This window comes from Canis lupus, chromosome 19 (genome assembly GCF_048164855.1).
Source record: "Canis lupus baileyi chromosome 19, mCanLup2.hap1, whole genome shotgun sequence".
Taxonomy (NCBI): domain Eukaryota; kingdom Metazoa; phylum Chordata; class Mammalia; order Carnivora; family Canidae; genus Canis; species Canis lupus.
The window spans coordinates 16001154-16028675 of record NC_132856.1 but is presented as its reverse complement, the minus strand read 5'-3'; the positions used below and the strand labels follow the sequence as shown (position 1 = coordinate 16028675).

General features: G+C 36.7%; 1 protein-coding gene and 1 long non-coding RNA gene across 32 annotated transcripts in view; one reads left to right on the top strand and one right to left on the bottom strand.

Moving 5' to 3' along the window:
• The window catches only part of CNTN4 (contactin 4), a 917305-nt gene that overhangs the window by 814381 nt on the left and 75402 nt on the right, over positions 1-27522 (top strand). The gene's annotated exons all lie outside the window — the stretch shown is intronic.
• The window catches only part of LOC140609942 (uncharacterized), a 171847-nt gene that overhangs the window by 114231 nt on the left and 30094 nt on the right, over positions 1-27522 (bottom strand). For 9 of the 18 annotated variants that reach the window (XR_012011707.1, XR_012011708.1, XR_012011709.1 and 6 more), the window contains 3 exons: positions 9377-9506; positions 8502-8565; positions 690-793 (listed from right to left, as the gene is read on the bottom strand). This is a non-coding gene — a long non-coding RNA (uncharacterized lncRNA). Of the gene's footprint in view, positions 1-689; positions 794-6612; positions 6902-8501; positions 8566-9376; positions 9507-26951; positions 27004-27522 lie in introns of those variants that run through there. The other 9 variants (XR_012011695.1, XR_012011697.1, XR_012011704.1 and 6 more) reach the window with 5 other exon arrangements.

Sequence of the window (27522 nt, the reverse complement as noted above, 5' to 3'; positions counted from 1 at the left end):
CACTCCGGCCTCCCTTCTCAGTGATCTGGTGTATTCTCATCTCTACAACCTCTAAACTGACCCAGTGCCCAGTGTTGGGACCTCTTCTCTATCTCCTCTTCCTAGGTGTCTTATCTTCATTTAGTCTATAGCCTGATAAGCTATCTAAATGCTGGGCAAATCCAAGTTTAGATCATCAGCCCAGACTTCTTCCAAAAACTCCAGAGTGGTATATTTAATAGTCTATTCAACATCTACCTAGGTTTTTGCTATCTATCCTTGTCACAAAAGTTCTAAGTCCAATATGTAAAATGTTTTTCCCATCAATGAAAGCTGAGAAAAAGCTGTCAGGCTTTGTTGGGCCTATTGATTTGAATGACATCTTCTCCAAACCACCCTGAGGAATTCATTGATTAATACAGTCATTACTTCATCAATTTATTCACTCAAATATTTAGTAATAACATCACATGCCAAGTACTACAGTAAGATTCTAGATAAAAATTTTAGAACCATTTATCTAAGCAATAAGGAATTCTAAATTAAATTGATAACTTTGGAATTGCCTTTAGTTTCTATAATACACAGTAAAAGGAAGAGTTTTGAATTGCTCATTCCCAAATTCACTTTTCTAAAATATGCATAATTCTTTCCAAAATGGAGATTTATTTGGATGTCATAAAAGATAATTACAGCTTTATAAAACTGACCTGAGGGAGATTGAGTTTTCATTCAGAAACCTTAACTTGATTGCCTACACATCACCCAGCATACTCTGGTCCCTCTGCTTGATGTCATTATGTCAGCTTGTCTTCTAGAGAGAAAGAGGAAACTTCACCGAAATGAACAAGGTCTTTCACCTTCTCCCTTTGGGTTACATGAAGAAGCTATTTATGAGAGTTGTCCCCCGGTGCCCATTGGGAACTTGCAAAAGATCAATTACTACAGATGGACAGTATGTCTGGTCTTTCTCCCCCCTTTCCACATATTAAATTGTCACTATGTCAAATGTCTTGTCATCAAATATGGTGCTGCAAGGAAATTGCAATTATATTTATCAGTTTTTTTCTCTGACCTTTGGATTTCATTCAGTCTACAGAGAATCCCTCTAGGTGGTTCAGAGAACATGTGTCATCCAAATCAATAGGCCAACAACACCAGACTCCTTCCTCTTTTCACTGAGGGGGAAAGCTGTTCATGTATTAGATTCAGAACTTTTTATGCCTAGGATGAATAGCAAAGACCTATGGCTTCAGTGCATTTAATCTTGTAGTGTAATAACATTATAGTCATGTAGTCTAGGTCTAGTGAGTAATTACAATAATACCATATGGAGTTTTCTAGTGTTTTCATCCTCTGTGCCTGTACTAATTTTGAGCTTGTCTCTGGATGGTTTTGTTTAGATTTTAAAATCTTGGCTTTTGTTTTCTAATTATTTTCTCTCACCACAAGAATTCCTACTGTCAGAATTCAGCAGGTTGTAAAACTGATGTTTAACCATACACCCTCTCCGTCCCCACATCACTTGGAATATTTTGAGGGGACTCCTGGCAGATAACAGCAGGTAGGTTCTCCAGTGGTGCAATCTAATTTTAATATTGGCGAAAGCAGAACTCATCAAGAAGGCAAATCTGCCATGAAAAGTCTTATAAAACATTCCAAAATTAAATGGACCATTACAAAATAGTAGGCAGAGGAGAGACAGCCAGGTGCTCACCAAAATCTAATAGCTGAACTTTAAAAGTCACACATAATGAGCAGACTAGATGCAAAATCCACCTTAAAGATAAAATATTCCTCAAGACTCAAGTCTGAAATACATATAAATCGTATTTACTAGCATGACTCAGCTATCACCACAGTAAATGATTCCTGCATGGATTAGTCAAGTGGAGTATATTAGACCACTTCTCATTGCAAGTGACAAAATAAACATAGACTCAGCTGGTCTTTCCATCATGTTGACTCTTTCTCCTCATGGCCAAAAATGGCTGCAGCAGCTCCAGACCTTAAAACTGTAGACATTTAATTACAGAAGGAAATAAGAATTATTTTCCACAAAGTCCCAGAACAGTCTCACTGCAGATCATTGACTCAGATTGGGTCATGTGATCATCCCTAACCAGTCACTATGACCAGAAAACATTAAATTCTGTGATCATTATAACCCTGAGTCCCATGTTTCACTCTAAGGTTTAGTAGTGAAACCTAACAAAATCATATGGCTGAGACTAGAAGAGGAGTGCATTTTCAAATGGCTATTTTTAGAGTTAGAACCAGTGGATGCTAGGCACAACTGCCTATACAAGAAGGTATGGAAGATAGGGTGGAGAAGTTTGAACCCATGTGCATAGTGGTGGGAACATAAAATGATGCAGCCACTATGAAAAAAAAAAGTATGGAGATTTCTCAAATTTAAAATAAGATACCACGTGATCTAGAAATTACACTAATAGGTATATCTTCAAAAGAACTGAAACAGGGACTCAAACAGGTTAACTAAGAAAAAAAAAGGACACAAATCACCAATATCAAAAATGAAAAATGTTATCCAAAATATACAAAGAACCTTAAAACTCAACCAGAAGAAAACAAAAAACCCAACTTTAATGAGCCAAAGGCCTTAACATACAAGAAAAAGACCTACAAATGGCAAATAATCAAATGAAAATATGCTCCACATTAAATGTCATCAGAAAAATGCAGATTACAACAATAATGAGATAATACTACACTATAATGGCCAAAATCTCGAATATAACAAATCTAAATGCTGGTGAGGATTTGAAGCAACAGTAACTCTCTTTCATTACTGGAGTGAATGAAAAAATTGTGCAGCCACTTTGAAAGATAGTTAGTGGTTTCTTACAAAACTAAACACGCTCTTACCAAATGATCAACTAATTCCACTCCTTGGTATTTACTCAGAGGAGCTTAAAACTTAAACCTACGCAAAAACCTGTGCACAAATGTTTATAGCGCCTTTATTCATAATTACCAAAACTTGGAAGCAACAAAGATACCTTCAGTTGTAGGCTAATGGATAAACTATACATCCAGATAATGGGATATTACTTATTGCAAAAAATAAATGAACTACCAAGCCATGAAAAAACATAGAAGAACATTAGTTAATTGTGTATTGCTAAGTCAAAAACGCCAAAATGAATAGCTACACAATTGTGATTCCAACTACATGATATTGTGGAAAAGGCAAAACTATGGAGAGTAAAAAGATCATTGGTTGCCAGGGTGTCAGACTATAGGAATTCACCAGCATAACTCAGACTGTTAAATCCTCATAGCAGCCAGCCTAGCATTTTCTCTGCTACCTTGGCAATGCAGTCCTTTAAGCTTTATTGTAAACAATCTGTATTTTTTTTTAATTACCCCTGTCATTACTTCCCCTGGTACAACTGTGAGTGATAAAAGGAAGACAGATATTGAGTCTATCTCAAGAAGCATACAAAATATAAACATTATAATATACTGTAGAGAGCAAGAACTCTATTTTTTTTTAAGATTTATTTTTTTATTTGATGGAGGGGTGCAGAGGGAGAGTAAGAGAATCTCAAGGGAGAGGAATCTCAAGGGAATCTCAACTCAAGGGAATCTCAACTCAAAGGAATCTCAAGGGAGAAGAGAATCTCAAGAATCTCAGAGAAATAAATAAAAATGTGTTTATTTATTTTAGAGAGCAGAAGAGAGAGAGGCAGAGGGACAGGAAGAAAATCTCAAGAGAGCCTGAGGTGGGGCTTGATCTCACAACCTTGAAATTGTGACCTGAACCAAAACCAAGAGTCAGATGCTCAACAGACTGAGCCACCAGGTGCCCCAAAAGCAGGAAATCCCTTAAGAAACACTGAAATCAAGGGCTGAAAGAATGAAGGGGAAGCAGAAAGAAATTCAAGATGGGAGAATCAGAACAGTCTTCATAAAAGAGAGAACACCTAAGAGGTGCCTTACATGACAAGGAAGCAGTACATTTGTGCAGGAGGGTGTGGTGAGGTATTCCATGCATTCCAGGAGTAAAGTGAATCAATTAAAACTAGAGCTAGGGAATATAAATTTTATGAACTTCCAGATTCCTGCATAACTTCAGAGCAACTGGCATAAAGATGAAAAAGCCATTTCATTGATTAGTTATTTTGCCCAAACAACTTGTTTGACAAAAATTAATCTCCTTATGGAACAGAAGAGTCAGCAGTCATTTGATTATCCATACATACACCTACAGATAAAGTCACACATGTAATGAGAGCAGGTAAGGCATTAATTGAAATCAGAGCTCTCAGTGTCTTTGCCAGAGCCTTTCTCTGGATCACAGTGCATAAAATATATAAGTACTTATAGTTAGCTATAAACTATTCCTTTGTGCATTGGAATAGATATCATTACAGGAATGACTACAGCAATATCTTGACATCAAGAAAAGAATACAATCCTTTGAAGTCCTTTTAGGTCCAGGAAATTAGCTTCTAGGGGGAAATATTTTAAAAACAAGAAGTTGGGTAATATTCTCAAAGCAAATTTTCAGGAGGCAGTATATTTCAGTTATGTCCACAATATCTGTAGAGGACCTGTAAAAAGCTCTTTAAAATTATAACTACCTAATCATATTTCAATATGGTGGGACCAGAAAATTCTCAAGTCTATACAAGCTGTTTGTGAATTCTTCAGAATGGTTATAATTTTGATAGCCCTTTTCACATTTAGTCCTCTCTACTAACTGTGTGAAAATCATTGAGGAGCTATCTCTTGGATTAGAATTGGTATATACAAGTCTAATTATTATTTTTAAATAAATCATTTTCTTACCATTAGATGGAATATCTAGTCCATACCACATTTAATTGAGAGAATTGATCCTTTATTTTGGGACCGATGTTAATTTGTGAGTGACTGATTTATCAAAAAGAAATCTTCAACTCATTAGAAATCATTTGGGATCTATAGAAATCTTTTGGTTTCCTCCAGAGGTAAATTCCCCCAAAGACTTTTTTTTTTTTTTTTTTTTTTTTTTTTTTCCCCCAAAGACTTTTAACACCTATTAATTCTTTGTCTCACAAGTTTGAGAGCATGCTGTCAGTTCAGAGAAAATGGATAAGAAAATGTTAAAACCAGCTTAAATAACTTTCTAGTTCTATTTAACTTTGGTATAACTTCAATGAAAATATTTCAAGTCAGCATTTCAAATTCAACTGCCAAGGCTCAGGTAATATTTCCTGGACTCAATCATATGGGCATGAAACACTGCAGCTATATCTTCAAAGTCCTTTGAAAATCTGTCTCATGATATCTTTAGAAGAAAATATTCCAAAATGAAATGAAGAACTTCATTTTCAGCTGAATTTTCTCTACATCTGTCACCTTCTTAGGTGTGGGTTCTGAATTTTAAAATATTTCTCTTTTGAACCTGTAGATGCTAAAAGGCTACATCCCTAGTGAAAATTGGTTTGAGATAATTCCCTGAAAAACTTTTGTTGAGGTGTACAGTTGTCACTTTGATTCACATAGAACCAGGAGGATGTAATAAGTAATAATGACTAATGCCCCTTTAAAAGATAAAGCTTCTCTGTTTTCTCTTGTTCACAGGTGTTTTAAATGTCTGTAGGTACTTTATGAAAACTGCTCATGCCTTAAATAAATATAAGTATTCCTTTTTGGTACTATACTGTCTCTCTGAAAAACAAAAATCATTGAGGCAACTTACATTGCAGGCTATATACAATAAGACTTATATAAACAGTAAGACCATGTATAAGGGAAATGAATACATTAATAATGATTTAGCTAAGTAAATATTAATATTTTGAGCTTCCTAGTATTCTAAGCCAAAAGGGAAAACAGTAAGCTACTATAAAGTTCATTATCTCAAGAATATTCTTGAAAAAAAAAAAAAACTTTCTCTTGATAATAAATTTACTACTTGAACCTAGTAGCAGATTGACTGCAGTAATGTCTCCAGTTTTTTTACTTTGCCTATATCCATGCCCTTTGGCAATGCCTTCCCACTTTGATTCTGGGCTTGGCCATGTGACTTGCTTTGGCCTGTGCACTATTAGTAATATTGATGCAAGAAGATACTTTAAAACATGCTTGTTTAAAGTATGTTGGCTCTGGGTGGCTCAGGGGTTGAGCATCTGCCTTCCGCTCCGGTCATGATCCCAAGGTTCTGGGATCAAGTCCCACATCAGGCTCCCCACAGGGAGCCTGCTTCTCCCTCTGCCTGTGTCTCTGCCTCTCTGTGTCTCTCATTAATAAATAATACAATCTTTAAAAAAAAAAAAACATGCTTGTACATTGGAGCCTTTCTGCCACTGCTTTTCAAAACCTGTCATTGCCATGCAAATACAACAGTAAAGGAAGCCTGCTGGATAAGGGAGAGACACATGGCCCAGTCACCCCTGTCACCCCAAGCAACATTTAGCTGACCTGCAAACTCATGAGCAATTATACTTGTTGTTTTAAGCAGCTAAGCTGAGGAATTATTTGTTATGCAGTGATAACTAACTGATACAGATCATCATACAAGGGATATTTAGTAATGCATTGGATGGTGTCTTGCATGGTAGTTTTTCAGCAACTACAGAAATATCTTCAATATAACAAATGATAATCCTTGAAAACATATCTTACATAAAAATAAACATACTTTTTATTTGACTCAGTGACCACTATTTAAAATGTTTGAATTCCTGCTGGAGATAGCATACCTCTGAACCAAACCACCTTGTCATTAGAAAATAGCCATTCTTTCAGTCATGCACAGCAACCATAATTATTGGATGGGTAAGCAAAGGCTATTCTGACTCTCTTCAAGGCTGTAAATGAGGCCTGGAGACAATGAAATTACCAGACAGTGGTTTAGCCATGGTGTCCTGCTCCAAGGGTGAAAACAAAGCCATCTGCACACAATAACCTTTGGGAAACATTTTATAAAGGTAAATTAGTCTTTAAAAAAGTGTCCTTTTTCAATCCAGTTGATACTTGAAAATTTTGCATTTCTACTTTTAATGGCACTTCTTATAAAAATCTGTTCTCTTGGGATCCCTGGGTGGCGCAGCGGTTTGGCGCCTGCCTTTGGCCCAGGGCGCGATCCTGGAGACCCGGGATCGAGTCCCACATCAGGCTCCTGGTGCATGGAGCCTGCTTCTCCCTCTGCCTGTGTCTCTGCCTCTCTCTCTCTCTCTGTGACTATCATAAATAAATTAATTAATTAATTAAAAAAAAATCTGTTCTCTTATTCTTCCTCATCAAAGTCTATTTCAGCTTGCAAAAACATGCCAAAGACAATTAATTTGAAAACTTAAGTTATACAAAAGATGTCATTTGAATCCCAAGAATTATTGAACCTTTGAACCTTAAAAATCACTTAGGCCATTCCCTTCTGTTTCCTCAATTCCTTCCAATAAAGGCCTAACTTGTCTAGCTCTCTTCTGCTAAAAAAAAAGAAAAAAAGAAAAAAAAAAAAAGGAAAGAAAGAAAACACCAGTAATAGAAACTCATGCCTTTTCATGGAGACTAGTCCCCCTTAGGGAATTTTTATTTATTAAAATGTTTATCCATAAAAAGAGTTTATATCTTTTAGTTTTAAGCCAGCTTCCCGGTGTGGTACAGGAGAAATCCAAGCTTTCTTTCTATACATTCTTCCAAATATTTGAAGACAGCAGCTCTCCTTACCTCAGGTTCACCCAAGTCCTTTGTTTGCCCAGCTAAATGTGTCAGCGTTCTTTGGTTGCAATTAACAGAAATAACTCTAGCTAACTCAAGCAAACAAGAATTTTATTGGAAGGATATGAGGGACTTAAAAAATCCATGGAAGAAGCAGGTTTAAAACTAAATGGGCCCAAGGTAGCTCCCTGGGGCTAGGAAATAGGAAATGCAGAAGCTGTTTCTTTTACAGGAATAGTTTGATCAGGCTGTCACTGCTGACTTAACCTCCAATTATGTTAAGGCTCTTTGTCCTGCTATTCTAGAGGAACATGGTTATAAATAAGGTGGCATTTGTGCCAGGGCACAGAGGAAGAGGGAGCCCCTGACTATGGCCCCACCACATTGGATCCAGTGGCAAAAGATGTCCTCAAAAGAAAATGTTAATCAAAAAGGACAATGGATGCTAGATAGTCAAAAAACAACAGACACAGATGTTGAGCACCATTCTTTCATTCTCATGTGAAGAGGCATTAGGTCCCATCTCTCTTCTTCCCACGGGTCATCTAACATCCTGGGCTGTTCTCTTCTTGCACGGTGTTTTTTTTTTTTTTTTTTTATTGGTGTTCAATTTACTAACATACAGAATAACACCCAGTGCCCGTCACCCATTCACTCCCACCCCCCGCCCTCCTCCCCTTCTACCACCCCTAGTTCGTTTCCCAGAGTTAGCAGTCTTTACGTTCTGTCTCCCTTTCTGATATTTCCCACACATTTCTTCTCCCTTCCCTTATTTTCCCTTTCACTATTATTTATATTCCCCAAATGAATGAGAACATATAATGTTTGTCCTTCTCCGACTGACTTACTTCACTCAGCATAATACCCTCCAGTTCCATCCACGTTGAAGCAAATGGTGGGTATTTGTACAGCCTGAAAATAAAAGGTTGGAGAACCATTTACCATTCGAATGGTCCTCTTGCACGGTGTTTAGTATGATCAGCGTAGAGTGGAGTAGGGCTAACCTTTCCCGCATTCTGGATGCTGTGTATCTATTAATGCAACCTACAATTATGTTCACATTCTTGGCAATCTCATCATTCCATTGATTCACGCTGAGTATAAGTCACCTGAAATTTAGTAATTACTTTTCTCACTGTTCCTCTAGTCTATGCTATGTTTTATTCCATCATGAGCATATCTTTTCCTCTTCCAGTATACACTCTTCCGCTTTCTGTTACCTCCTTGTTTCTCTTGGTTAACTGTTTTGCTTCAGATCTCAGTGGCATCATTTACTTAGACCCCATCCCCCTTATTATAAACTCTTATAATGAATACCATGTACTTCTCCTTTATAGCAGCTATTATGTTATAATTTTACATTTATACATATCATTTGTCTTCACATTTTGTAGAAATAAATTCTAAATCTCTTACTAGATGACCTACCCAAGCTTTAGCAACCAAACTTATCTTTTATCTCACTAGCCTTCTTTCTGTTCCTGGAGCACACAAATCTATCATATTAGTGTCTGTACTTTATTCTTAGTGCATATTGCTCAACTGAATTATCACATTCATATATTTGCTTTATTGTTTATTACCCCCTAAAATTTAAGCTCCTGGAGAACAGTGACATTATTTGTCTTATTTACTGTTATATACTCAATACCCAGAAGATTTCAGAGACCATACTGAATACTCAAGAACTATTTGTTGAATTAATGAATGTAAGAATAGTTACCTGTAGAATAAATGATCTTAATCCAAAGAGTGTATGTTCCATGAGGCCAGAACTTCATCAGCTTGGCTCACCTTTCTAGTGCCTTTCTAGTGCAGTGCCAGACATACAATAAGTTCTTCTTACACATCTCCTTAACAAATGAAAGAATATCATATTTTCACTATTAATACATTAGATGACCTTCATAGAGACATTTATATTTATCCCTATTAACTGTAATTTACTATAATATTCAGCCTAACATTCCAGATGATGGAGATCATTTAGGAATTTGATTGTCATCCAAAATGTGGTTTCTGCCTCATGATAGGACTCTGACTGATTCTCAACTTTGTGTCATCTGGAAAGCAATTAGCATGTTATCTTTGCCCTCATCCAAGTGGTCAACAATCTTATTGGAGAAATTTGGCCACTATCAAGATTGCATCTATGTAAGAAAATTAGACCAGGAACTAGCAATATTCTAGTCCCATCAATTAGTTTTGAGCGTTTAGTGTGAATAAATCAGACTCATTTCCCATCAAATTGACTTAGTAATTGTGTTGACTCTTTCATCCATCATCATCTGAGAATTGAAAGACTTGAGTTAAAATTCCAAGTCTGCTAATAAGTAGTTTAATGTTTCTCTAATTTTAAGGAGCATGCGAATATCTAGAAATCTTATTAAAAGAAAGACTTTGATTCAGAAGGTCTAGGCTAAAGTCTGATATTCTGTAATTCTTACAAGCACCCAGATATTACAGTGCTGCTGATCCATGGACCAGACTTTGAGTAAGGACCAGGTAATCCTGGCTAATAATGATAAACACCATCCCTTCCCCTATGTTCACCAGTTTTGTTTCTAAAATTCTACATATTAGTGAAATCATAAGAGGAGGAAAAATAAAATAATAAAATAAAATATAAAATAAAATAAAATAAAATAAAATAAAATAAAATAAAATAAAATAAAATAAAATAAAAACAGAGAGGGAGACAAACCATAAGAGACTCTTAATTACGAGAAACAGAGGATTACTGGAGGGGGTACAAACAAGGGGGATGTGGTAACTGGGTGATGATATTAAGGAGGGCAAGTGATATGATGAGCACTGAGTGTTATATGCAACTGATGAATCACTAAATAATACCCCTGAAACTAACAATACACTATATGTTAACTAACTTGTATTTAAATAAAATCTAAAATAATAATAATAATAATAATCACCAGACTTATACAAGTATAGCACTTTGCAGTCTTCAAAGCACTTTTTGGTAAATTAATTTTTTAAAAATCACTACAATAACCCAATGTTTCATTTATAAAGAAACCAAGGCTTAGGGATCCCTGGGTGGCACAGCGGTTTGGCGCCTGCCTTTGGCCCGGGGCGTGATCCTGAGACCCGGGATTGAATCCCATGTCAGGCTCCCGGTGCATGGAGCCTGCTTCTCCCTCTGCCTATGTCTCTGCCTCTCTTTCTCTCTGTGTGACTATCATAAAAAAATAAAAATTAAAAAAAAAAGAAGAAAAGAAACCAAGGCTTAGAAAACTTGTGATTTGTCTATAATTGAATATCTAGTTAAATAGCACAACTGAATATTTAACCATGTTTCTCCAAAAACAGTGATTGTTCCACTTTACACAGGACTTCATGTCACCTCTCTGGGCCTCATTCATTCATTCATCCAAAATGAATTTACTTATGCTTCTCTACACATCAGGCACTGTAATAGGGGCTGAGGATATGGAAATGAATGAAGCAAAGGTCATACTATGGTTTTTGACTTGCAGATTGAGTGTCCCCTCCTAACAGTAATATTCTATGATTATATAAAAGTGTTCCATATTTACAAAATGTAATTATAGAATGAAGGCATTATCTTAGGCATCATTTTCTACCTGCACGGCCTCAAAATTAATAAACTCAAATTTAGCTGATTATTACCTCTATATAAAACTTCTTCCCATATTCTCTGATTGCAATCAAGCATGTCTGAACCTTCATTCATTCCCCATTCACATCCATCCAATCAGTACCCAATTCTCCTTCTAAATTGTCCTTCTGTGCTTTTTTTTTTTTTTTTTTTTTTTTTTTTTTTGTGGCCATCTTGGCCACTGCTGCCTTAGTTCATGTTCTTTGTATCTCTTGTCTAGTCTAACAGCATCCAATTGCAGTTTCTGTAATGATGGAAATATCCTGTATCTGCTCTGTCCAATATGGTAGCCTCTTGCTATATGCAGCTAATGAGCACTAGAAAGGTAGCTAATGTAACTAACAGACTGAGATTTAAATTTCATTATATTTTAATTAATTTGAATTTAAGTAGCCATATATGCTTAGTAGCTATCTCATGGACAGCATACATCTGGACTCCTGTGGGAGTTTCCTACGAGGTTTCATTGCCTTCCATCTTGTACTCAAAGTCATTTCTTCATTCATTCATCAGTGTGATCTTTCTAAAATGCAAATCCTATGGTATCCCTTCCATACCTTAAATCCCTTTACCTAGCATAAAGTCTTTGCTTCTTTTTTTTTTAAGATCTTATTTATTTATTTATTTATCTATCTATTTATTTATTTATTTATGAGAGAGACAGTGTGCCCATGCATGCAAGTAGGGGAAAGGGCAGAGGGGGAGGGAGAGGAGAGAATCCCAAGCAGACTCTGAATTGAACCTGGAGCCCGAAGGGGGCTCAGTTTCATAACCCTAAGATCATGACCTGAGGCAAAACCAAGAGTCCAGTGCTCAACCTTAGTAAGCCACTCAAGTGCCCCTAAAATCTTTGCTTCTAACAAGACTTACAGGACTCTGTGACCTAGGCCTTTGCTGAATCCTCTAGACCCTTCTGACTCAGAATGAACGCCTGACCAGAATGTATCGCCTTTCTGCATAATCTCCTTTCAACATATGTATAGAACTCCTACATATCCTTGAAGAATCATTGTGTGTCCATGAAAACCTTTCATAATTCACTCCCACCAAGGACCTCCACTATATATTTTCAGAATACCCTATGACTACATATATCCTCTGAGTTAACCACATTATCTAATCTGTTACTTACTGATGGTTATCTGTTATATACTGATTAGATAACATTTATCTAATCTGATATTTACTGTGGCAATAATCACATTATCCTAATCTGTTATTTACTTATGCCAATGATGTTTCTTGAAGGCCAGGGACTATTTCCTATTCATCTTTATTGCCTAAGAACCTACCATGATTGGTAAATACTCATAGTCACTGAATAAAGGTGAGATGGAAAGAAGGAGAAAAAAAAGAAAGGAAGAATTAAACCAGATTATATAAATATTTTCTTTTTAATCTTGGCTGTTCACTCTTTGGGAATTTCAGTTTTCCAGTTAACTTTATCTACTAACCATTGACAGCTGGTATAAATCCAAGCTGGACATGTTTTTTGGATGGCTTTCCTATAAACAACTGATATTTTGAATTTAGTTTCAACTGTATAAAATAAAAGACATTATGTCTTCTCTACATAGCCAGATTGTTTCAATAAGCCAAATTGTTTTTCCTTTTGCTACAGTGTCTGAATCTGACTATGTGGACTGGTGATACAATCATAGACTTTAAAAGCCGGAAAACAGTCCCACTCCATCATGTTTTAGAGGAGGAAACTGTACAACTTGCTAATGATGAGTCAGTAAACGAGTGGTGAATTCAGTCAAACCTTTGATGTATAGGGACTAATTCTAAAAGTCAAAGTCTGGAAGGAAAGATATTTTACAAATATCTATTTCAGAAGAATTTGTAAAACACACACACAAAACCATAACAATGATTTTGATGAGATTCAACATAAAACAAAAGTTACAAAGTTATGCCACCTTTTATACTGCACATTGGTCAGTGAAAAGTAGGGTGGGTCATCTGTCTTTGAACCATGACCATTTTCAGTTGGTGTTAAGGGAAGTCTGCTTATCTCAAAAGCCCATGCCTTTGGGCTTCTGTTCAGATGGTATCAGCTGGAACAAATAAGCTGAGATTGCATTTGCTGTTTTTCTGCACTAATCTCAAGAACAGTTCCAAAAATGGTTTGTCAGCAGCCGAACCGAGTGCAGAATCTGTGGGCATGTACATATTTCTCTCACAAGAAAATCACTTTTTAAGTTTCTTGGAAGTTGATTACAATATGCTTTTTTTCCCCTCCTCAAAAGTAAGATAAGTATCAGAATCTATCATTTTGTACTTTGGAATGTATTCCTAAACAGATAAAAAAGTACATCAGCACTGAGAAAAATGTGGAAGAGCCAAGCTAAATGTATAGAGGATATAATCTCTCCAAAGAACTCTGTCACATGTAGACAAAGTGAGGTGAAGAACTGAGCTGTTATCCAGGGAATTTGTCTGGTTTGGGTCATGAACTTGACAGTTCAGACGTCCTCTTCCCAAATAATTTGTGCCTGTTTTTTCTGAAAAACTGAAATAGCACTAACAACAAAATGTGAACCTTGTATAATTCTGTTACAAGGCACAAAAGGATTTCAGTGATAAGTCACCAAAATGGAAGCCAAACACTTGTATGTCTCATCCAGTCAAGATCACTGTGAATTATTTTAATACCAGTCACTTCTCAGAACAGCCCCCCAGTAGTTCCACCACCAGCACCATAGAACAAACATGTTTTAATACAACCTCTCTGAGTCATTACTGCACCATATTTTGAACACAAAGATGAAAAGAACTCTATTTCAAGAGCTTATAGCCTGGTGAGGAGGTAGGTAGGGAGTGGGAAGTAAGAATCAGCCTAAATACCCATTTGACCCCCTCCATTTGTCATGTCACTCATTTGATGTATCATCTGTGACATGCAGATACTATTTTTTCCCTCTTATCAGTAGGACTGTATTTGTCATTACTTTTTGAGTTGCAGATGATAGAAACCCAACTTAAGATATGCCTGGGTGGCTCAGCGGTTGAGCACTGCATGTGGCTTAGGATATGATCCTGGGGATCAAATCCCTGAGAAGAGCCTGCTTCTCTTCTCCCTGTCTCTCATAAATAAATAAAATATCTTTTAAAAAAGAAGAAAGAAAGAAATGCAGCTTAATCTGGCTTACAAGGGATTTTTAAACAACTTCATTGTGGTCTAATTAATATGCCATAAAATTCAACCATTTTAAGTGTATAGCTCAATGAGTTTTAGTAAATTTATAGTTTCTCAACTGTAACCATAATCTGGTTTTAGACCATTTTCATCATCCTTCAAGGGGAATTTCCTGGCTCATGGATCTGAAAATTTCAGAGTTTGGTCTATGGTCTATGGGGAATATCACCAAGACTTAGTTTCTCTTGGTTTCTTTCTTGGGCAAGCTGTTCTCCACTATGAATGACAGATGACCCCTGGCAAATCATCTACCATTTTAGTAACTAGCAGAAAATGTTTACCTCTTTTCCAGTTTTTTAGCAAAGGTCTTAAGATGATAAGCCCCAAATTATCACCTTAAAAAGTGACAACTGACCTAGAATAAGTGACATGCATACCCCTAAACCATTCACTTTAGTCAAGAGCATGTGATACTCTCATCGGCCATTCTTGATGCACATGAATTCCCCAGTATCTAGATGATGGTGCTATTACCACCCAAACTATGTGGTCTGAGAGTGGAAGCTCCCAAAGGAAAATCAGGATTATCAGGGATGGGTACTAGATAGGCAATACAATAGATGTCCATTCCATAGGACAACTGATGAGAGCAATGTTGCTTCTTTCCTTTTGAATTCCTTTTAGTGGTTATCACAGTGACTTTTATAGAGCAAGTGCTCAGGAAATATCTGTAGCCTGATTACGTTTGTGCTAAAACAGAGCAGACCAAAATGAAGGCATCTGTGTTCTTTTATTTTACTGTTTGGGAAGGCTACAAAAATTAGGAAGATGACTAATATGCTTATTAGGTGATAATTTGGGGCTTATTTTGAGAAGCTATATGGGCACCTGACGGTCAAGAGAAGCTGGATGGGTATGGGAACTTAAAAACAAGTGTAACCAGACTCTTCCCCTTTCTTGTATACAGAAAATTGGTCTTTCTTAATGCCATTTTCTCAGAAGAATGACCCTACTGAATGACGTGGAATTAATTCAGTGGTATAACATAAGCTGGCAGGGAAGCTAGCAAGTGCATTGTAATTTATATTCACCAAACTTTTTTCCCCAAACTATATAAATCGTTACATATAACATAAAAACAATGAGGAATTCCAGAACCTTTGGAATAAATAATTCAGAAGTAGTATATACCTTGGAGTATACTGCCTTTAAAAAGAAACAGAGTTGAAAATTACAAATTTTCAACTTACATATTAAAAGTAAATTTTAGACTTAATTTTATAAAAGGGAAATGGTTCACAGGAAATTTTATCATCCATTGAAACTTTATTTTCCAGTGACTTTTTAAAGTTTTCTTTCTTGACAAGGAACTTCAAGAATGGCAAGATATTTCTTTCTTAACTGCAATGTGACTATTAAGATGCTGTAAAAACTTGCAAATTAGGTTGTAAATAGCAGCGATGAAAGCATTAACTCTCTTAGCCACATTTCCTAAAGTGCACTTTACATGATGCTAGAGATAGATATTAAAAAATAAACCTGAATGCTTATATAAAAAGTCCAGTTTCCTATTTTCCAAGCACAGTGGTATAATTGTAGCTCTAATTTATGGCATACTTTATAGGACTGCTGATTAATTATACAGACCTCCTGATGTTTTATATTCTTTTCAACTTTGTTTCTTTCTGCTCTTCGACCACTACAAAGAGAATATCCCTAAATCACTCATTACTAAGGTTACTTCATTTTAAGAAAGTGAATTTGCTATTAGCATCAGTTTTCTCATAGATTGCTGAAAATTGTAAGCGTTCATAATCTTCTCTGTGTCTTATTTTTGTATCTAACTCCCCACCCCAGACACACACAAGTTCACTCATTTCCAGCACAACACTTAAAAGAAAGCTTCTAATAAGGTCCTTGTCTGACTTTAAGAGTCTAACCCAATGCAAACATGCCTAACAATTCTGCATCACTTGGCCTGAGATATTGGATGCATTGACAAAGCAACAAAGCGTGCTTTGTTGGGAATAATATTAGCCAATTTAATTCTTTAAGTGATGAGATCTCCAATTTGAATAATTCACTACTGTGAATTATTTGAAAATAATTACAGCACATTTGGTTTGTTGCTTGAAATTATCAGTATTTTCGGGATTACTATATTCTTTTCATCATTCTTTTGAGTTTAACATTTACACAAAAGCCTCTTTTACTAGATTTTCCAGGAAATGTGGTATGCTGATTATTAGGGAAGGATTTGCCAGAAACTATTTTATTCATGTACAGGACAAATATGCTCAGATATTATCCTGTTCTTTTTTTTCTAATCTAAGTAGGTCATATTCACAGTCCTATGTTCTTTCAACACCCCCCTCCCATCTTTACCAAACTTTCCTTATCACTGGCATATCTAAATTACTATGTTCTGCCCCCTCGACCAAGACACCTCTAATTATAAGAGCTTTCTGCTCCTTTCTTAAGCCGTTCACTTTTTCTGTCATCGACTTCCCCTTGGAATTAGGAAAAGGTCCTTGCAGATTTTGGCTATTAAATAGGAGAGGACACATATATCAATTCCTTAAATGTTCTGTCATCATGAGAATTATTTATTGAAACCCATTACCTGTGTGACTTTATAGTTCTTTTTAGATGGTTTGTCTGAAAAGAAAAAAGACTGTTCCTTGAAAAGAAATAGCTTTCTTTTTCACATAGGGGGAAAAAAATAGTACAACAACCAGGTCCCTGTCGACATTTTTCACATGACACTTGGTTGTGTATTTGTTGAGACAAGAGTGGATTGCTACAAGGATTCGGTTTCATCCAGGAAATGTTCTCCTGTATAAAACAGACCTGAAGATACAAAGCACATACAAATAATCCCCACAGGAAAACAGTACCACCCCTCAAGTATTAACTTAAGCACATAGAATCCTTTTCTTGAGCTTATAAAAACAGTAATTACAGCTTACACACCTTCATGAATCAATGAAGGTGATATCTATGTTTACTCCAGGACAGTGGCTTCTCTTTACAGTTTTGTGACTTAGAGGTGCTTTAGGAGAACTGTAAACTTTCGAAAACAATATGCATAGTTGCATTTGCGGTGAGGTAATGTTATAATTTGCTTCTGAGTCTTAAAGAGATCTCTAACTTCCACCCACCCACCAGAAAAGGTTAGAAATCAGGGTCTTTACCCCGAAAGATATCCACCAGTGTCTCTAAAATTGTCAAGACTAAGTAAATTTTCATCCAATAAGCAATATATTTACTGTGTGCCTCTTTATATATAAAGGACTATATGAAATGATAAGGCAACAAAAAAGTATAAGACTTGGGGCCTGATGTCTGGAAATTCTTTGGATATTTGGGACAATGGGATATTGGCAGTATATGATAAATGCCATGTGAGTAGATCTGACAACTTCAAAATGTCATGAATTTGCAGTAATGGGAGCTTCCCAAAACAGTTTGATGGCCCACATTGTTGTAATGTTATAAAGGAACTTTATCTTGGGAATGTGGTTGAAATAGCTTTGTGTTTCACAAAGTAGAAGACTTGCACCTCTGTAAATACTCAGATAATCTTAGCACACGGTAGACAGACATTAAATGGTAGTGAATCACATAGGTCTTTTTCACTGCTTCTGAGTAGATCAAGGGCAGAGTCAGTTTGGTCCTAGTATGTCTGAACACATTTGAAACCGTGGGTAATACCTCTTTACCAAAGTAAAAGCAGGCTATTGGCTCAATATCCCAGCAAATAACCACACCCAACTAGAATGTAGTATGTTATGTATGTTTCTATCATATTTACTTCTATGGTTGGCATCTATGGCAAGTGATACTGATTTCTATCTATAGTATCAATATGATGTTTTCTTTATAGTAGCAATATGATGTTATTTTAATTTTAAACTATGAATCACTTAAAGAAAATACCATGACTATAATGATGATAAGGATGAAGAAAACAGGGACGCCTGGGTGGCTTAGCAGTTGGACATCTGCCTTCGACTCAGGGCATGATCCCAGATCCTGGGATCGAGTCCCACATTGGGCTCCCTGTGAGGAGCCTGCTTCTCCCTCTGCCTATGTCTCTGCCTCTCTCTCTCTTTCTCTCTCTCTGTCTCTCATGAATAAATAAATACAATCTTTTTTAAAAAATAATGCCTATTAAAAAATGATGGTGAAGAAAATAATAAAAATGATCACTATGGCCAATATTTATTATGTGCTTGCTATGTGCCACCACAGTTATAAATGCTTCACAGGTATTTTCACGTGTAACTTTCTCAACAAAACCTATGAAATAGATGTATTATTATTATTATGACCTTCATTTTAGAGATTGCAAACTGGATTTCAGAGAGTTTAAGAGACATTCCAAAGTCATGTGTCTAACAAATATTAGGGCAAGGATAAAGTATCTACATGAATATGGCAGAAATTAGAAGCATACCAGGGAGTTTGGAAAATCTTGTATTAACTGAGCAGTTTCATGATCCTGAGATTCTATGCTTCTGACAAAGCCATAAATACTAAGTGCAGTTGCTGTTCAAGGCAGGGAGGGTCTTTGAGAATTTTAGCTGTACCCTGACAATGGTGTGCTATCAATGATGTGCAGGAGGTAGGAGATTCCACTTTGATTTCCTTACTTAGAAATTTTATAAAGTTCTGAGGTGAGGGGTTCAAGCAAACAAACCATGATCTTGCAATTCCTAAAGCGTTGAGAGTTCGGTACATAATAAAATTATATGTTTTTCTAGCATGGCCAGTATTGCTATTTGTGTTATAGAAACCTCCTCTGCTTACCAAGTTACATAATCTATATAGTGGGCCTCCTTTTCTAATTAATTATTATCTTCCAGGCATTTTAGTTAGGGATAAGGGAACCTTCTATGATTACAACTTCAACTCACTTTTGCACATTCTTTACTTTTGCTTCTGTCTTCAGAAATTGTGTTCACATATTTCTCAATATTAGAAAAAGCTATTTTGACAAGCTTAATTAGAAAGCAAAAAAAAAAAAAAAGTATCATAACCAAAGATCTAATGGCAAATTTAAGGAAAACCTCTTAAATGTGGGTTTAATGGGTTTTGCTTCTTGTTTTCTTTCTTTCTTATATCCTTCAACACCACAGGATGGCATGGTAGAAAGAGTGCAGACTTTGTAGTGAGATCTAACCTTGAAACTTCATTCTTTATTGACCACATTGCCCTTGGACATTTTAATTTACTTTCCGGATTTCATTTTTCTCATCTGAAAAATTGGGATAATAATGCTTCTCGAGATTGCTGTATGGTTTAAATGTGATAACAAATGCAAGCATCCAAGAGTACCCAATAGTATATTTTAGGTGCTTGATAAACTTCCTCAGCACCTTGCCATGCCCAACACTCAGCTTTGAGTATTTATAGCCATCCCTCCAGGTCTTTAGGTCTACTGGTCCATCTCTGCTTCTTCATTTCCAATTATTTCTAAAAACAGTTTAACTTTGCTATTGAATTATTCTTTTACTAGCTATTCTAGTGTCCTAAGATGTTGTTATATAAAATATTTTGAGTACCTTCGAGTTTAATAATAAGATTTTTCTCATTACACAAGTAATATTACTTATTATGATGCCTTGATCAAAACATAGAGATGTAGAGAGTAAAATATGGTATTGTTTTTCCTGTCCCTACCCCATTCATCTTCACAATGCCCCATAGATTTATATTGAAATTATCTCAGGTCATAAATTTCTGGAAGAAAGGAATCCTAAATCTTGTATTAATGGAGACACAGAGATCCTGCATAAATTAAAGGTAGCAATTTAAGAAACAAATTTCAGACAAACATGTCCTTTATTTCTTTCTTCCCAAAACATGTTTTTGGTGTTTTTTTGCTTACAATGTCAATAAATAAAACTTCAAAGTTATATCTGCCCAAGAAAACTATTTCCTACACTTATCCATGCATTGTGTCATGAAGAGTAGTTATAATTAACCCCGGTATTTTAACTCTGCGATCTAAATACTCATCTGTACCTGAGAGGATCCCTTCCAGGTTATTTTACAGAGCTTTTAAAACTATTGTTCAGAAGAAGTTAGACTTGGATCAAACCAGGTTAAGCAAACACAAGTTATTTTCTCTTTTGAACAGTGCTGGAGGCAAGGGCAATAGGCTCTGAACTGCTGGTTGTTCTTCAAGCAGACTGAAATACACAGGTTGTTCAGTGGTTTATTAAACTCAAATCTTACGACAGAAAGCAAATTATCTCTAAGGGAACTTTGTCACCAAGGTGTCTGGTCAATAGCAATGTCTATTGCTGCCGCAGACACTATACAGAAAGATCAATGACAGGTTGGCCTGAAACTGCCCTTGAAGTAAGTATCTTCCCACTGACCTTCATTTAAATTTGTAATCGGAAACATCATCTTTTCTCAAGATGGGCAGAAAAGCCATCTTTTAGTGCTCTCAATTGACTCTTTATAAACTGCACATTACCACAAAGCAATCTTTCTTTCTATAAATCAGGATAATCCCATCTCTCCAATTAGGCTGAGAATTTCCATGTATCTTTCAAATTTCAATATGTAAACTCCGGCAAATCACAGTTAAAAACTATATTGGCCAGGGTTCTCCTGAGAAAGAACCAACAGAATATATAAGAAAATATTTATTATAGGAATACTCATATGACTGTAGAGGCCCCGAAGTCCCATGATGTGCTGTCTGCAAGCTGAAGATCTAGGAAAGCCAGTGGTATGATTTAGAGTGATTCCCAGGGTGTGTAAACCAATGGAGTAGATGAGTGTAACTCGTAACCTGAGTGCAAAGGTCCAAGAACCAGGGACACTACCATCCAAAGCCAGAGAAGATGGGTATCCTAGTTCAGAGAAAGCGAATTCACCCTTCCTTCTTTTCACTCTCTGCAAGCCCTCACAGGACTGGATGATATTCATCAGCATTGGTGAGGGCAATCTTCTTTACTTAGTCTACCAACTCCAATGCTAAGCTCTTTCAGCAACACCTTCAAGACTCAGAGAAATAATTTTTTACCAGCTATTTGAACATCCCTTAGCTCAGTCAAGCTGACACATATAGTTAACAATTACCAAAGCAAAAATGACTTTGAATTTTGTTAAGTAAATAACCAAATTCAAACCAAAGCAAGTGTTTGGTTTGTTTGTTTGTTTGTTTGTTTTTCCTTAAGAGCAGAGTTTTGGTGTTTGTTTTGTTTTGTTTTTTTGCCATTGCTTACAGCACAACAATGCCAGTTCCTCTTCTAGGCTTTTCTTAGTTCTCAACTGGCACAAAGCCAGGAATAGCTTTGACTATTAGACTTAGACTCTACCAAGTCTAAATGTCTATGCCTCTATTGGTCACAGGCTAATTCTGAAGTTGATAGGTTGAATATACAAGTCTTTGTCTCTTCATTGCCACTTCTCCACTCCTTCAAAATTTTGACTATTTCATTGGTGTTGTATTCTAAGACTGTGTTGTATTGCTATTGCCTGAAGGACAAGTAAAGACACTGTCTTTCTCAGCTTCAGCTTCCATAAAGAAGTACTTAGAAAACTGTATGTTGCCATTTTGGTATAGGCCTCCTCTATCTAATTTTGGCTATAATATTAATATCAAAATAAATATTAATTGGCCACAGTAATGACAGCCAAGAAAGGATTGAATGGAAGATCTACTTTAATCCAACAAATTAGAAAGGAAAAAAAAAATTGCAAGTAGGCCCTAATTTTGTTTTCCTGTTGGACTTTTTATACTTTATTCTTATTATTTTTAAAGATTTTATTTATTTTTTCATGAGCGACACAGAAAGAGAAAGAGAGAGAGGCAGAGACACAGGCAGAGGGAGAAGCAGACTCCCCACAAGGAGCTCGATGTGGGACTCAATCCCAGATCCTGAGATTGCACCTTGAGCCAAAGGCAGAAGCTCAACCATTGAGCCACGCAGGCATCCCAAGACTTTTTATAGTTTAATACATTATCCATTACCACACCAGAACATTCCTTCATACTCCACATTTGATTGTTAATATACCACCTAAAGAGCAATAATTTCCAGTTTTTTAAAATGTAACTACTTTTGGAACACAGGACCTGGCCCCACGAAGAAGGAAAGGTTATTGATGAGCATCATCAATGGTGCCAGGCCTGTGGAATCAGACCCATTCCTCTGCATTATGCCCCTTCCCCATTCTCTAAGGACTGGAAAGTAGGCTTTGAAGCTGCTAGATCAACCCGGAACAACAATCATGAGACTTGTAATTGAATTTGGATGAAGTCAAACTAGATTCAGGTGGGCCCTAATTCAGTTACTGGTGTCCTTCTAAGAAGAGGGAAACTTGGATAAAGACATGTGCACAGAGGGAAGACAATGTCAAGAGACACATAGGAAAAACACTATGTGATGATAGAAACAAGAATTCAAGTGATGTGTCTATAAACCAAGGACCAATGATTGTTACCAGAAGTTAAGAGAAAGGCAAAGAAACATTCTCCCTCTGAGACTCCAAAAACAACGAATTCTTCCAGCACTTTGACTTCAGATTTCCAGTCTCCAGAACTACTGAATAATAAATTCTTGCTGTTTTAAGCTATCCAGTTTGTGGCACCTTGTTATGGCAGCCTTAGAAAACTAGGGCTGTTCCCTAGTTCCTGTTCCCCTTCCTATTCCATTGCTATGGTCTCTTAGTGAGGTATGCCTGAGGTGGGGAGAATCCAGGAGGAAGGAAAATGTGGCCCATAGCCTAAAGGCTACCGAGAAGCCGTGTTCCATTTACTCAGCACAGATTAATGGTTAAAAACCATCTAAAATGATCTCAAAAGCCCACAGGAATAGGGTAGAGACATTGATAAGCTCTTGGAGCCACGGTAGGAGCTAGAAAGTCTACTGGCTGCTTAAAGGAGGTATTGCTTCTCCTCTCCAGCTGATTGGTGCCCTACAGGGCTGTGTTATGATACTATCCTATTTTCCTATTTGTCACAACTAGCCAGGAATGAGTTTTTACATGAAATCTTCCAATTATTTGCATTAGAAGACAACTCAATGCAGAATAAAGTGTACACATTTGTAGCTAGGCAGTCCTTCCTCTGATTTCATAAGGGTCTGGTTAACACGTGCCTCACCTTGTGTAGTATCTCATAAGGTAGAGTGACCCCTGGTTTGGGGAGTCTGACTTAATTGCCCTCATTCTAGTACATCACTGGTTGCCTCTGGGGTCACGAGTCCTGTGACATCTGTACCATGCTGCCAGTGTGCTTGAGTTGAGAAGTAGCAGTACTTAGATTAACCATGTCTGAAGTTTTAGAATATATTTTAGGCCTCCAGGAGTGTTAACCTCTTTTGTAATACATAAATCTATGCTTTCATGTTCAGGCTGTTAAATGGCAAGCATGTTTTCTGGAACTCCTCAGGTATAAGAGAAAGGAGAAGCCTGTTAGGACCCTTTGAGGTTTTTAAAGTGATTTATGTTGTCCCTGATCTAACACTATTAAAGGTGGTTTAAAAGTGTACTGGTTTCTGGGCAGCCTGGGTGGCTCAGAGGTTTAGTGCCTCTTTCAGCCCAGGGCATGATCCTGGAGTCCCAGGATTGAGTCCCATGTCGGGCTCCTTGCATGGGGCTTGTTTCTCCCTCTGCCTCTCTCTCTCTTTCTCTCTCTCTCTCTCTCTCTGTCTCATGAATAAATAAATAAAATCTTTTTTTTAAAAAGTGTACTGGTTTCTAAGGATGGTTTCTAAAGTGTACTCCATAGAGTCTTACTTATAAGGGAAGTGTTTCCAGACAGGTGAGGATGCACTACTTCTGTCACCTGTAGTTGGGCTTCCATGCAGAACTGCTCACAGAATCATAGGGATAACCCTTCTCTTTAGGGTGATAGAATATTGTGGAGTTGGCAGCTTTTGTCATCTGTTCCTAAAGCCCCCAAAGAAGAAAGATCAGCATTTTTAAAGGTCCAGTGTCCCCAGACTGGTTTTGATTAATAGGACTGACAAGGTCAGCTCTTCAATGGCTATAACCCAGAGCCTCATATTAAGAAAGAAAGATTCAATTTATCTCGTAATTCCAGATAGGTTCCTATCCTCTATGGATCTGAAATCTCTAAATGAAATGGAGGAATAACTGCTTCTGTATGCAATGGGCAATTTACTATGTTGTGAATTAGATGACCTTTTTTTCATGTGGGAGAAATTAAGTCCTATGTCACACCTTTATTTTTACTACTTGCTGCTTTATCATTTTTGACTCTTCTCTGATAATATCAATGATTTAAAAAGAGCCTACAGGTAGGTCAGAGCTAACCTATTCTAAGCCAAGAACAGATTTACATTTTCAATTCCTTTTATCTAACTCGATCACTATTCATGAGTATTAGAAGGAGCTCAAAGTTCAATATCAAGCTAATAGCTACAGGTCAGTCAACAGTCTGAAACAGAAAAACTAAAATGAAATGGAAACTTTGAAATATCATTAAGAAACAAATGTGAAAATACAAGTATACTTCAATGGGATTCAGGCACTAGGTTCATGGGAAAAAGTGAATGTAGAAATATTGGTTGAACAACTTTTTCTAAGTTGGGACTGACTCCAAAATGAAATGAAGCAAGTATCTAAATAATAGTGTTGAGTTATATTTCAAAAGTTCCTTGAGTTAGTCAAAATTAGCACCCCAAGGATAAATGCTAGCTTTATAATAATTCCTCACCTACAAAAATCCCATAAATTCAAAGCAACAAGTCATTGTAAACTTGGCCTTTAATCAATAGAAATAAATAGCCAAAAGTATATGGCACAGCTGTGTATAAAGGAAGATCAGGTCACTTTTTCAGACCCATAAATCCATAGTCATTCCTCTGTAATTGAGTTAATCAGTCTTTTGAGTTCTTTAGAGGTAGCCATCAAAGAATTATGTGGAGGACTCATGTCTCCTCTCCACTTTCACTGCCTCTATCTCCTGAACAAGTTCACTAATTTCTTTCTTTTTTTTTTTAAGATTTTTTTTTTTAAGATTTATTCATGAGAGAGAGAGAGAGAGAGGCAGAGACTCAGGCAGAGGGAGAAGCAGGCTCTCTGCAGGAGCCCGATGTGGGACTCGATCCCAGACCCTGGGATCACTCCCTGAGTCAATGGCAGACACTCAACTGCTGAGCCACCCAGGCATCCCATGTTCACTAATTTCTCTAAAATATTGGGCTCTTCCAGTTCCAAGAGATTAAAACTAAATCTCTAGTATCTTAAATCATTGCCTTATGTAACTGAGGCATCCAAAGGAGACTGTTGGCTTAGCCATGGACAGAAACAGGCTCAAAGAGATCATAGTTCTCTTCTGTCTCCTGGGCTCTGCTTGTTTTTGATTGGTTTCTTTAAGGCATGCTTTCTATGGAAAGTACGACAACTGCTAGCAGTTCTAGATTTCCATCTCCAAATGTGATAATAAATAGAAAGAGATTGTTTCCTCAAATAGTTCCTGGTTTTGGTAGCATGCCTACCCCTAAACCAATCACTGCAGACAGGGAAATCGAATCTCCTGATTGGCCAGGTCTTGGTCCTTGCCTTTCTTTATTCTAGAAATAGCATGAGAAATAGATTCCCCACAGGCAAAAATAATGCCCTTTCTAATATGCATTTATAGAAATGTATGCATTATGTATGATACATAACACACTGACGTCATTTCTAGGTATGTAATTATTGAAGGTCGTTCTGTTTTGTGTAAGCCTGGTGTACAGGAGGTATTTAGTAGCTATGAATAAATGAGTCCAATTTTTCATCCTGCTTCTATAACTACTTAATGTTACCCATATGCTTCATTAAGCATAATAATGTGTAATAGGATTTCAGACGGGCAAAACTACTTGGTAGTAGTCTTAACCTTAAGAGAGTCTTTTATTAATATCTAAAATAATAGATTTAGGAGGATACAGAACTTTAGTTAATAGAATATTTGGCTAATGCACTTATATTGTGACTTTCATGTGCTAGGCACTGGTCTCAGCAGTGCATATCTTTACAATACCTTGTGAGATATAGTTACTTTTATTATTCCATTATCTCAAATAAGGAAATTTACATGCAAAGATATTACTCACACAGGTTATAAGTGGCACAAGTCTGATTTGTGGCTAGATAGTATAGTTCCAGAGTTTGTTCCTTTTTTTTTTTTTTTTAAGATTCATTTATTTATTTGAGAGAGAGCATATCAGCAAGGGGAGGGGCAGACAGAGGTAGACAGATTCCATGCCAAGTGTGGAGCCTAACAGAGGGCTCAGTCTCACAACCCTGAGATCATGACCTGAGCTAAAACCAAGAGTTGGACACCCAAACAACTGAGCCCCCAGGCACCCCCAGAGTTTATGTTCTTAATCAGTTCATTATATTGTTTGGAAAAGAAATTGGTTGGATTTCACAAAGCCCCATGTATAACATTGGATTGTACCTAGGAAAAATAAACAGCAATGTGATGTAATTTAATGACAGCTGCTAAAACTTTTACAGATTATCTCCCTCACTCACCTTTTCTATTGTCTGAAATTCGAGGCTTGGAGCCCTAGCTCTTATCTCTTTGCTAAAAAAAAAATTAAAAATGGGAAGATTAAAACACTTAACCAATGGCAGGCACTGAAATCTTAAAAATCTGTAGTACAACAGTTTGTAAAATTACCCTGTCATTTCACAAAGCTTAAAGGAAATTGGGTAAGGAAGCTTTGAGGGTAAGGGGCAAGGAGAGCCTTGAGGGAGATTGTGTAGAGCTAGCTGGGTCCCACAGCAGGGTAGCAACAATATTTTGAGTGCCTTTTGTGCAATGTATATACCATCATTAAAGATACAGGAATGGGAATGACAGTGGGAAATAAGAAAAACATTTATACAGCACTTTACAATCAAAAGAACCTTTCACCTGTCTTATCTCAATGTAGAAGATAATCATCAGTGAGATTAAAAGAATAAAAACTGATGTAGACCAGTAGCTCTCTACTGTGGATGATTTTGCCACCAGGAAACATTTGGCCATATTTGGAGATATTTTTGATTGTCACAACTTGGGAAGAGAGGCAGAATTAATGGAATCCAGTGTGCAAGGGAC